Genomic DNA, 11,725 nt, shown 5'->3' on the forward strand with positions numbered 1-11,725 from the left:
AACGTTATTGTGAAAGTATGCATATATTTGTAAGCATGATAAAATGCATCACTCTAAAAGGACACATCAACGCATCTTAACATTTTTATGTCAAAATATTCAATGATGTTTAATTATTTTTAAAGAAGAGAAATTGAAGAATTTTTTTTTTTTATTTATCTTTTTGAGCAAAATTTGACTTGTAGGCTCCAAATTCTATGTTGTATCATATTTGTAGTCTCTGCAATAATCTTATAAGAATGTACTTTTAAAAATTTCTAGCCCTCTATTTTCGGTTCTATGAAATAGTATACAATTTTCCATGAAATGTGGTGTATTTTTCTTTCACATTTTGGCATGCAGTTTGAAGTTATGATACATAGGTAATTTCCTAACAATTAGGTAAAAGGTAAAAACATCAACCTACATGCAATTTGAAGTTATGATACATAGGTAATTTCCTAACAATTAGGTAAAATTTAAAACCATCAACCTGCACGCAGTTTGAATTTATGATACATAGGTAATTTCCTTACAATTAGGTAAAAGTTCAAACCATCAACCATTAATAACTGAGAAATCATAGATGACCATCACGTCACAGGCTTGTTAAAAGGTACTGTTCATTTCTAATGCTTCCCATCCAGTAATTTTCCCTCCAAAAAATGAACACTTCAAGTGGTTCTATTCTGATTACTTGTGCAATCAGCATAGGTTTATTGATTATTATCACCAGGCCCTAGGGCGTCTGACTGATTGTTTCTAAAATGCATAGGTTTCTGAATTTTTAAATTTATAGTATTAAGTATGTTATGCCTGTTTGATTGTTTCTAACGTGCGTACTGAAATTTTCAATTTACAGTTTTAACTATGTATGAAAGAGAATGATCATATGGAATTTGTTGTCATAAATCTCTTCATTTTTATGTTTACAAGCCTAGATAACCACTCAATTACAAACAAATTGAACATGCTTCCTGCCCCTTAGTTCATAAATTTTCATGAAATGTTAAAGGAATGTAATGAATCTTAAACATCTTACGCGAAGAAAACCACATTTATGAATTTTGTTCTGTATAGTAGTTATTTTTTTGTCTCTACTTTTAGAAAATGACAACAAACCTTACTGAGAATGTTATTTTCTCAATGCTCTCTAGATCAACTCATATTCAACCATTCCTACAGATTGTTGAACTTCAACCCATTCAATTAATGCAAAATTCATCTCCACAATATCGCACTGCCGTCTCTGATGTAACACCTATGAAACACCTTATGCTTCCAACATATTTCAATGACCTCATAGAAACAGGCTTGCTACAAAAGGGTTTTGTTATACATGTCAAAAGTTGGACTACTTTAGTTATTGGTCCATCAATGTAAGTTTGTTATAAATTTATTATTTCAACTTTGACATTTTTATCGATAGCACTTTCGAATCTAACAATTTTTCCTACGACTCTCATTTATTGTGTAGGTCTATAACACTAATAGACTTAGAGATTTATGCTTCATCTGCACCCTTAATTGGTAATCCAAAATATATGAGTATCCTTATCACTTCTTAAGAAGACACTCCCTCCTCATCGAACTAAGATCCTTCATCAAAATTGCATTGCTCTCTTCCAACTACTCCAACCCCATCCATCATGCTAGTCCAAATTCCCATCAAAGCACTAAACCCTTACCATTCAAATTGGTGCATAAAAGGATACGTTCAAAGAAAAACAACTCTTCGACAATTTCAGAATCAATACGAACCCGGTAAAGTGTTTGGCTTTGACCTGTTCGATACAGAAGGTGGAGAAATACATATTACTTGTTTCAACAATGTCGCCAATTTTTTTTTTGACAAAATCCAACTTGGAAATGTCTACATTGTCTCTAAAGGGAATGTGAAAATGGCTAATAAGCAATACAACCACTTAAACAATGACTAGGAAATTTTGTTAAATGCAACATCTACCATAGAGCATGTTGCCAACGAAAAAAAAACACAAGCCAACAATGCAATTCAATATAAAATCAATCAATGATATCAGAACAACAAATGTCAACTCCATTGTTGATGTTCTTGGTATTGTCACTGACATTTCCAGTGTGTGCACTATACGTAGAAAAGACGGCTCTAAAGTTACTAAAAAAATACTACAACTTCAAGACATGTCTGGGTATAACATGGATGCGATCTTTTGGGGAGGAAATTTTGATGTTGTATCACAAGAAATATCATCCCTATGTGCTTCAAGAAATAACCACATCATTGCAATCAAGTCTGCCCATGTTGGAGAATTTAATGGAAAAAATGTTGGCACTACAACAAGATCCATTATTCTTGTAGATCCTAAAATTGAAGAGGCCCACACGCTAAAGTCATGGTTTAAAAAAGAAGGTTCCACTACAAATTCTACATCCTTGACAACAAGATATTCAACTCCTTTTGACCAGCAACAAAAAAAAAATAACAATTGTTGATATTTACAGTATGGATTCCTCAGAGAAACCATCATTCTTCCAATTGAAGGGCACAATAACAAAAATTTGGATGGACAATTTTACTACATTTCTTGTCCATCCATCTTTGATGGTAAAAATGCATGAAAAAACTTATTCCACAAAATAAGGGCATGTGGTTTTTCCCAAAATGCAACGTTGAAGTAACTGAATGTGATTACAGATACTTACTTAAGATCGACATACAAGATCACATTGGTGAATTAGCTTCAACTATTGCTTTCAAAGACACAGGATCTACAATTCTTGGGATTAATGCCAAAGACTTCTATTTGTTATCCTCAGATCCATATCTAATCAAGGAAATTTTCTCCAAAGCACTATGGACAGATCATATCTTCACACTATCAGTGAAGACAGAAACATTTAAAGGAATACCACGGTTGAAATGTGTTATCATGAAAGAAGAAAGCTTGCATTTCACAACAGAATGCAACAACATCCTTCGAGCAATTGATAACATGTCGATATCGTAGATAGATATCGTAAAATGTATTTTTCTCTTTTTGATAGTTTCTATTATCTTATTTTATAAATACAATTTTGCACCATATACTATTGTATTCCTTCTCGCCAAATACTCTTATTTAGTATCGAAATAAATATTCGTCCTCCATTGTATCTAGCATTGTGTATGTACATTTATTATTTTCATCTTCTTTCTTTTAACAAATGAGGTAACTTGATGCATTACACATGCAACTATCTACATGTATAAATGAAATTACTTAAATTTTCTTTCAAACACATTATTCAAATAAAAAATTCACATGAAATTATTCAAAACTTCGATTTCTTTCTCCTCTTTCACTTTCTTACAATAACATGGTTGTTCTCTCCAAATAACATTCATGTTTTCCCCTCTTGCCTATAGGTACCATAACTTGTGCAAATGTCTTCTTCTTGTAATGATGAATGTGCTCGAAGATACTATGCAGCAAATAAAGAACAAATAAATGCACGTCGATGTGAGCATTATCAGGCAAAAAAATGCGTCACATAATGCCAAAAAACAAAAAGCAAAAGGATAACCAACATTCGTTGTCTGAAACGTATGGTGTAAATTCACATTTCCCATCAAACCTCTTCGTATTTCCCAATTCCCACAATGAAAGCAATCCTCCTTTCCAATTGTCAAACTCTCTATATTTCCAGCAAACCTATCAAACAAATACATCCATACCTCATTGCCCTAACCCCTCCATTTCACATGCTTTCAACAACGTTTACACTAATGAAGCACATCGAGAATTCCATGCAAATATTGATAAACTTTCACCTAAATGTCCATGCTCCATTTGTCTTGAATCATATCCTAGAATACATATCTGCAATTCAAACCAAATGTATTATTGCTCTAGATGCATATCTGAAACAAAGGGTCATCGCTTCTCATTATCAAACAACATGGACCCTGGTCCTCAACCAGCTGTCCTTACATCTCTTTCACAAATAGAAGAAATTCTCATTGCTAGGGTTAACCCTATACTCCAGGTAACACATGCACGTGGTGGCCAATATAAATACAGTGGCCACACAATTTTTTTTCCACAAGACATTACAAAAATCACAAGCATGTTGCCACGATGTGTTGAAGACTTGGACATTCTAATTGTCACCCATCATAGTAATGACCATCATGCTTATGATTGCATTGTCAGTAGACATCGTGTGCTCGCTGCATTAGAATACAAATTGGAAAATGACCCATACTATAAGAATGTTCATATTGATAACAACGCACTAGCATCCTTACCAGCAATCCCCACTGGTGTCTCCTCCTCCCTTCGTCATTCCAATACCACAGGAATAATTGTCCACCTTTCACCTGAAACACCGCTTGAGCCCACCGAAGATTCTGCAAACCCATGCCTACACCACACATCATCATTCATACCCATTATTCCCAATACAAATACAGAAATCCAATAAATACGCCATTATTTACATTCTTACAAGCACCATTCTCATACTACAATTGAATGGTGACCAATTTGCCTATCCCCAATCAATGAATATAACACAGAAGGTCTACTCTATATGGCTTTCCCCACCCTTTTCCCCACAGGAGCTGCAATGCCAAATCAACCAAGAATGAAAGAAGTGCAGTTACATGAATACGCACTTCATCTCATATGTTACTACGATAATAGATTCAACAAGCACCCACACTTTCGTTATTACATATATAATCTCATGATGCAACATTGCAGTCAAGCAACATCCTCCATTTTTTAAAAAGAACATCGCAGATAACTTTCCAACATCTATTCAAGATCTGAACATCTGATTAGAACAATTTCCAAACAAGCAGTTGGTAGAAAAGGTCATGCAATTCAGTTTCTCTTTATGTGGAACAAGATATTTTTGGCACAAAGCTAAAAATGAACTAACGGACATGATATCTTAGCTCAGTTTCCCAATGTTCTTATTCACATTAAGTGTAGCTTATACAAAATGGTATGATCTTCATGCAGTCATGCCCGTATTTCAACCTTCTGGTATTGCAAAACAACAAAAATGGAGAAACGATAACATTATTTCTAACCCACATTTAACATCACTATATATGCACCATAGATTCACAGCATTTCGTGAAGTTAGCTTAGAGAAACACTTGCAGACAAAAGACTACTGGTACAGGTACGCATTCTACCACATTTCTTTCATAACCCTCTAAACATTAAACCTCATCTACTACAAAACTATCTTACACAAATGCATAATTAGCAGGTATGAATGGAAACATAGAGGATCTGCGCACATTCATGGTTTCATTTGGATAGAAAATATACCTGATATGGAAAGCCTCAACTGGGAAGACACAGAAGCAGTTGATATTGCTAAGCAATTCTTCGACAAATATATTTCAGCTTGGAACCCTCATATTCCTTTGCTTTCAAACCAACCAATTGCTCAGACAAATTCAGAAGACCCTTGTCTATTTTCCATGCCGCAAATTTTCAGAACCAATCCTTTCAATGATTATGAACAACTCATCAATTGCATTGAACGTCACACAAAATGCATCGAAAGCACATGCCTAAGAAAGAAAGGATCCTCATTTGAATGTTGTTATAAAGCACCATGGGAATTACATTCAAAATCATCCTTATTCATTGACTCCAATGGCCAAAAAACGTACACCCCTTCTTGCAACGATGATCAAGTCAATACCCATAACCCTACCATCCTATATATTTGGCATGCAAATGTTGACTTCCAACTAGTACTCTCCATACATGTTGTACAGAAATATATCGCAAAATATGCATCCAAAGCAAAAAAAAAAAAAAAAAAAAAACTGAAAGCTTCCACCACGTGCTACGTAGAATTTTCCTCGCTTCACCTAATGTTGACCCAGCAACATCTGCATTTCGAAAATTCCTTACAGAAACCCTTATTGATCATGACATTGGAGCACAAGAAACCTGCCATATGCTGCAAAAATTACCATTAACATTGTGTAGTCGATCATTCTTTTCTTTAAATGTAAGCCAAAAAATTTATATGCGCCTTCCACAAACTAACACCACCTCTTCTACATCCCCACACATCATAGATACATATATCCAACGCCCATCTACCCTAGAATCCACATCACTTATAGAAGTAGCAAGATCCTGGTCATATGATCCTTGTCGCAAAACAAACAAATGGAACTTTGACTTATAGAAGTAATTATTCGGGTCATACCATGCTACTTTTCCATACCATCCACAACAAAACCTTGTTATGCTGACTTTTGTTGAGTTGAACTTATGCTATACAAACCCTTTCGCCATATCGTACAAGATATAGGAGATTCTGCAGCAGAATTCACCACAAACTGGCAAACATTTCGTCATTTCTACAAACCTTGGCATTAACACCGCACACTATCTAATATTGAATCTGTTGCAAATGATAACTCAACTATTCATGAAGCCAATCCTCCAGACACCATGGAAATAAATGAATGGGAATTACTCTCCCAATTATACCCTACAAACGATCTCCTCATAAATGACCTTGACATGCTTAGCCTTTGTGGCTTTGATGACAACCATAACTAGAATCATACCACTATCCCATTAGATCTACAAAATAATGTCGTACAATTCATTCATAATAGTCGCTCTATCCAAGGAATTCTTCAAACATATCCACATATCCTGACGACCCTTACTACATTATCTCCAATGCAAAGAAAAGCTTTAAATATTATTTCTAATAATTTTTCTAAGAAGGATATTTTAACCGCTTTCAGAATGATAATACACGGCATTGCTGGTACAGGAAAATCCCTCCTTATCAGTTGCATCAAAGATAGGCTCATAACCCTTGCAAGCCCAGAACCTTCACCGATCATGCTCCTTGCGCTTATAGGTGTTGCCACCTTCAACATACAAACATCGACAATCCATTCCACCCTCCACCTTCCTATAAAGGATCTTACGCCCATAGAAGGCAATGTTATTGTGAAATTCCAAGAAGAACTCAAGAATATAAGGTACATACTAATTGATTAAATGAGCTTCATTGGGCCAAAGCTTCTCGGCCATATTGACAAACGTCTTCTAGAGGCATTTCCATTGCAAAGAAACACTCCTTTCAGTGATTGTTCCATTATATTAGTTGGCGATCTCGTCCAGTTATGCCCGTCAAAGACATACCTCTATATGCAGGCACGAGCCACGGAAGCGCACTGTGGAACACATTCAACACAGTCATCACATTAGACACAATATTTCGTCAACAAGGCGACAACATCGCCTAGGTTACTTTCAGGAACATCCTCCAAAACATTAGAAATGCAAATCCAACAATTGACGACTACAACATACTCATGTCGTGCACAGATTCCTTCTTATCAAAAGATGAAATACATTCTTTCCATGATTCCATGCATCTATTTCCAACCAATGCTCAAACAATAGTCCATAATAAGCAAATGATAAAATCTCTAAACACTCTTGTCACAAGATCCATTGTTGAAGATGACAACACATATTCCAACATTTCCTCAGAAGATGAGCAGCTTGAGCGAATTGTGTTACTATGCAAAGGCCAAAAAGTGATGCTAACTTCCAACCTTTGGGTTTCAGTCGAACTTGTTAATGGTTCCCTCGGAGAAATTATAACCATCTTTTACAAAGAATCAACTACACCTCCACAACTTCCAACATTTGTTGTCGTAGATTTTCCCAAATACATTAGGACTCCTTGGGATGAAAGAAATCCCACTCACTTGCCTATTCCAACAATAAAATAAAATAAAATGGACGTATGCAAATTCCACTAAAGATGGCTTGGGCATTAACCATACATAAATCTCAAGGTATGACACTGCCAAAAGCAACAAATCACATTGGGAAAACTGAACGCCAAGGTCTCACATTCACAACAATTTCAAGAGTACCTTCTCTACAGGATCTCCAGATTTGTTGCGCATTCAGTTTCAATTGTTACAATAAAATGAAAGACAAAAAAAACATTGCTCACAGAAAACACGAAGAAGAAATTCTTCGTTCAATGCCACCTCCAGACAATTTGCTCCAATCCATACGTTAACATCACCAAAAGGTTTCCTATATTTATTAAGCTCAATCTATTTCATAACATACCTTTCATATCTTTGGACAATAATCAAATTTAATCATTATTAATACATGGTTGCAAATATTACATTTTCATTATATTTTCTATACACTTGATTCTAACATTTTCTTTCTTTTGCAACAGGACATATGAACTCATAAATAGCACAACTATATAACTACTGCGACGAAATTGAAGCATCAACACTTACATTGCAAAATATACAAAATAGATTTCTTCTGGTACCGAATCAGCATTACCATTATACCACCTTCATCCAACTATATAATTATTACTACAAATAAAATCTACTCTGAAATGCATAATCCACATTCATCAACGTGACAGAATGTGAAAAATACGGGCCGACTAGCAATCAAGAAATATGCATCTCCAACTACGCATAAATCTCCAATGGTGTTCGATATGACATCGTTCACCTTGCATCTTCGACTAACAATATTTAAATTCCCATGACAAAGGTAAGTTCATTTCCATTCATTCCAAATTCATTTTAACACAACTCACATGCAAACTATTACTAATAAATTTCCACAATTAATTTACATATTACAAACTTTAACAAAATATACATTTTCTAGGTTCATTGCTGCTTCTTCAGGTCTTCGATGCCTCCAACAAGTTTTGATGCATCTTCAAATATGGAATGACAGCCACAATGTTCTTCACAATATTATATTTCTTTTTTCACCTTTTCCATTACAATCTACTACTTTTATTTTTCAACTGAAACTTGAAAAAGCATCTTTGAAGATCAAGGGACATTCTTCATTACAAACATTGTACTTTCTATAAATTCCACCTAATGTATATCACTTAGCTTCATCTTCCACCATTACATGAAATCTTGTTTATTAAATATTATTATCAATAACCTTTCCCATGTAAACTACTACTAATGAATTTCCACAATTAATTTACATATTTCAAATATTAATAATACTTCTACATCACTTTAACAAAAAATACTTTCAAATATGGAATGGCAACCATGAGGTTGTTCACAATATCGTATCGTTTTTTTCAAATCTTCCATTACAATCTACTATTATTTTTTAATAACACCATAAGTAGGTAACATATGGAAAAACTACATCTCCAAATACCAAAAAAAAAAAAACCCTTAAAATAATGTACAGAAACATGTTCACATAAACAAAAACTACATGGATAATGGATAACCTCCACATGAAATTAACTATAACTCAATATCATCCACCCTTGCTTTCAAGAATGTCCATTCGCATGTTGCTATTCTTCCACACACCATTATTATTTACAAAATATCCATATTCAAAACACACATAGCTAATACTTTCAATTGTAACTCAATATCATCCACCCTTGCTTTCAACAATGACCGTTCACATGTCGCTATTCTTCTACACACTACTTTTATTTGCAAAATATCCATATTCAACATACACATAACTAGTAATTTCAATTGCAACTCATTATCATCCACCCTTGCTTTCATCAATGCCCATTCACATGTCGTTGTTCTTCCACACTCTGTCTTAGGGTGACATTGAGGTGTACAAATGCCTCGTTGATTCAATGAATAGAGTAATTGAGTTATGCTACATAGATATTGTGGATCCTTGGATTGTTTTGGTTGTATGTCCAGGTTCTACTTATATCATTTGGAGCTACGATTGGAGCTTACAGGCCAGGATGAAAGTAAAGCTTGTAACAGATTCCAAGTAAGCATCTTTCCCATTATTCAATTTCTCAAAGGGAAACTCTATGTTATTTGCTTTCTCTTTTTCTAGGCCAGTCTACTAGGTCTAGGAAAGATATTTTTGTCCACAATCATAGATTTCGCATAACAAATTAGTGACTCCACTAGGGATCATTTATTTCCCTTAGTGGTTTCCTTGACCTTAGCACTTGTTTCACCTCTTGAACCGACCTTCATTGCCTCACTCAGATCTTGATTGACCCTAGGAAAACCCTCCTCTAAGCTTGATTTGAATTTTTGTCTTGTAATTTGGTCAGATATGCATCAGCGCTCCCCCTGGTCTAGAGACAGAGTGCCCCAACGCACCTTCTCCTTCTCTACACCTACGTTGCAGAGCACTGGTGCCCTTTCTACACCTGTGTTGATCCCTGTTAGATGCAAAAAATTGTCTCTTATGCCTTGCTCTTTGATCTACTTTGTTCTAGCTAATTTTCCTTTTGTCCCTGAGTGTGTCTTGATCTCTAAAAAGCATTCACTTTGTTTTATTTTGGTTTTAATAGCCTTTGATAAGAATTTGTTTGGATTTTTCTTTGTTCTTGTCAATTAGGTCATTAGCAAACTTTTGCTTAATCATTGATTGCTTGAAAGAATTGATATTACAATCATCATTCTGTATATTTTCTTTTCCCAGTGATTCAGCGAGCATCTTAGTTTCCAATTTCATTTGGAAATTAAGTGGATTGAAAAGAAAAATCTCATAATTTTGCATTTTGCATTGCATTTAAGGTTTTGTGTGTGAAATTGGAAATTGAAACAGTTGCATTAGGGGAATTGACTTAACAAAAAAAAATTGTTGTGTCTTATATGTTGCATAACTAATCAAGCGATGATCCATCATTGTCATGTCACATCAATAAACTCCTCCACACTAAAAACTAACTTTCCATTTCATGAGTCCACTTCAGATATTATCAAGCTCTGCCCAAAGGTTGCCTTCATTTCCACATATGGAAAAATATCTCATAAGATCAAGCTCTACCTAACAAATCAAGTTAATTATTCGTTATTTTTAAAGTAACATTATCTAACACTAACATGACATCATCTCCCTTGTTATAGGTCATTTTGTCGCATCTGGTCAATAGGCCTGCAAACCAAATGAATCCACATTCGTGAACATGTTGTCATTATCCCTACACAAAGCCCTAACCATGACCTTTCCAAAAAGTCTGAGTTTCTGGGTCTCACTGCTCAAAATCAGTGTTTTAAGCCCCAGCACACCATGCCCCTTTAGCCACCTGTGTTCAACGTTGGTTTCTCCTTTTTGTACCAATGTTGGTCAACATTAGTTTCTCCTTGTTGGGGGTGCATTGATTCTATAAATTCGAGAAAATTAAAAAAATTTGAAACTTCCTCTTCCAAAAGCTTCCAGGGGTTGTTTTAACCAATTACTATGAATAAGAAGCTTGAGTCCTATCTGATCCTACCTTGGAGACTTCACCTCTTATCCCTTGAGCTCATCCTCCCATCATAAGTGGATCTCAAGCTCATTAAGATAAATCCTAAACTACTATCCCTCTCCTATAAATTTATTGTCATCCATAACATCATTTTTTGGCTTCTGGAGACTAATCATGCCCTCATGTTGTTGCTTTGAATCTAAAAGAGTCGTTATCTGTATGCATTAGGGTGACATTGAGGTGTGCTTGTGACAAGGAAGGACAAGTCAACTTGCCAGGGAGATTTTCACAATATCAGCTATTATTCTTGGTTGTAAACTCTCTTCTCTTTTTATCAATACAAAGAGTATTTTTTCCTATGTGTGTTGTCTCATGTTTACATTCATGTATTTTAATGCCTCGTTGATTCATTTAATAAAGTAATTGAATTATGCTACGTAGATGTTGTGGATCATTGGCTTGTTTTGGTTGTATGTGCAGGTTCTAATAA

The sequence above is a fragment of the Pinus tabuliformis genome, chromosome 1_2, assembly GCF_031772625.1.
Source record: "Pinus tabuliformis cultivar Carrire ecotype Pingquan chromosome 1_2, CPIR1, whole genome shotgun sequence".
Taxonomy (NCBI): domain Eukaryota; kingdom Viridiplantae; phylum Streptophyta; class Pinopsida; order Pinales; family Pinaceae; genus Pinus; species Pinus tabuliformis.